This window comes from Austrofundulus limnaeus, unplaced genomic scaffold (assembly GCF_001266775.1).
Source record: "Austrofundulus limnaeus strain Quisiro unplaced genomic scaffold, Austrofundulus_limnaeus-1.0 Scaffold451, whole genome shotgun sequence".
Taxonomy (NCBI): Eukaryota; Metazoa; Chordata; class Actinopteri; order Cyprinodontiformes; family Rivulidae; genus Austrofundulus; species Austrofundulus limnaeus.
Window position 1 is genome coordinate 377,922 of NW_013952853.1, and position 2,172 is coordinate 380,093.

Here is a 2,172-nt window from a genome sequence, read left to right on the forward strand (position 1 = left end):
TGTGTGTGTGTGTGTGTGTGTGTGTGTGTGTGTGTGTGTGTGTGGTGGGGGGGAGCAACACAATTTGTTTGTCTTCCTTGTTTATCGGATGAGAGAACATGATGACAAGTTCTGTGCTGCTGCAGGAGAAACTGGTGGATGAAATTCAGAAGACGTGTGTGATCAGATGATCAGATGAAGTGTTTACGTGGCACATTTTTATTCTGAATGGCCATTTAATCATATTAGCCTACTTATGTCCATGGAGGATGCATAGTTCACCGTATTTTTTTTAAATTTTCATATTTAAACTTATTTCACAAAACATCTTGTACCCATTTAACTTTGTTAATCTGGAGGGGTTTTTTGCAGAATATTAGGCCTACTCAAAATTTGATTAGAAATCGAATCCAGAAAGCTGTGCAGCTACCTGTCTGATCAATTTCTCCAACAATTAAATAAGTTTGGGGGGGAGGTTTTTTGCTTATTTAATGTCCAGACCTTTTTTTTTTTTTTACGAGATAATGAGGGAGAAAAAAGATGACATCTTTGTGCACAAATAACTGATTGAGTAACGTAGCTTTTATTTTTTTCAGAAAACATGCCGCAAATTGTAACATCGTGTTTATATTGATTTAGGAAAACAATGTCCGCCCACTAACTTTTATGCTCATGAGCTGCTACTGTTTGTGACTACTTAGTTTAATATCAGCTAGTGAAAAGATCAATTGAATAACGTGGGCCTATCTTTCATTGTAGGAATGCTTATCGCCAACTGTTTTTAATCTAAAATCCTCTTACGTTAACAACTGTTGAAATTAATGTGACACACAGTCTCAAGAGATATCATAAGGTGAGCTATCTTGCTAATGGCAGGCAAGAGTTCACTCAGAATGGATTTTGGCAAAACTTTAAACAAAGTGCCTGCATGCTGTGTTAGTGCGCAGAATGTGTGTTAGGAAACAAAACGTTTTATTTATTTTCTGTAAATGAATCTTTGTCTCTTTTTTCAGGCAATAGCATTTAAACATTTATGAGGGCAAAATTATTTAGTCCGTGTCTAACTTCAGGTGCTGCAGCCCTTGTAGTGCACATCTGCAGGCCAGTTACATCAATGCATTGTGCCAAAGACTATCCCACTTTGTGGGCTCCTACTCATGCAACTGAAAAATGCAGCCCACAAAACCCTGGAAAACAAAAATTCTGCGTGGCCAACAGTATCCCAGGATTCATTGCTCCGTCACTCGTCAGCAAAATCCACAGAGAAATGAAAATGGTAGAGTTTGAAAATTCATTACGTACCAAAGATTTTGTTTTTAAATCTATGTTTAGCAACTCAGCTAATTAAATGTTTGATGCAATAAATGCAACTACAAGTACTGATGCTGGAGCTAAACCCAAACTATTATTGTTTTTTATTCATTTATGTGTAACGCTTTGAAATAATACATTGAATTTTGTGAAGTCATCCATCCTGTGAAAAGACATTTGAATACCAGTTCCAACTGAAGGCATGTGATATAAAACGTAACATCATGGTAACAGGGTAGTCATAAAAACACACGTCATCTGACTGGACCACCTCCTTTCACAGCCGTTTTATGCATCCTACCCGCACTGTGACGGGTGTGGATTCTGTGGGCTGCAGTCAACATGGGCTGCAATTTGAAACACAGCCATAGACTTTTTTTTTTGACAGTGACAACAAGAGTAAGGGGAGTTGTCCTGTAACCAGTGGGTTACAGGTTCGAACCTCTGCTCTGTCCATCCCAGTTGTGTCCTTGGGCACAACTTGCCTGCTAGTCGTGGTCAGAGGGTCCGTTGGTGCTGGTGCATGGCAGCCTTGCCTTTGTCAGTGTGCCCCAGAGCACCTTTAGCTACAGTGTAGTTTACCACTATGTGTGTGAATGTATGTATGAATGGGTGAATAACTGTAAAGTCCTTAGACTTGATAAAGCACTATACAAGGCCAGGTAATTTACCATTCTGTAAATAAAGTATATATTTATTTTGGCAATAATATTTCAAGTTGAAATACTATTGAGTAATTTTACAAATAAAAAGGGATTTCACTAAAGAACACGTTGAAATTTTATAAAAATTTATCCCTGTGAATAATAAATATGATTACAAGAATTTTCTGCAAATAGCAACTTTTAAATATTTTTTTAAACTGCAATACTGTTTAAACAT

The 2,172-nt window shown here is 37.3% G+C and overlaps 1 protein-coding gene across 1 annotated transcript in view; it reads right to left on the reverse strand.

Annotated features, from left to right (window-relative positions):
* pts (6-pyruvoyltetrahydropterin synthase) overlaps positions 1 to 2,172 on the reverse strand; it is a gene marked incomplete in the record, with an annotated part of 11,580 nt that overhangs the window by 7,999 nt on the left and 1,409 nt on the right.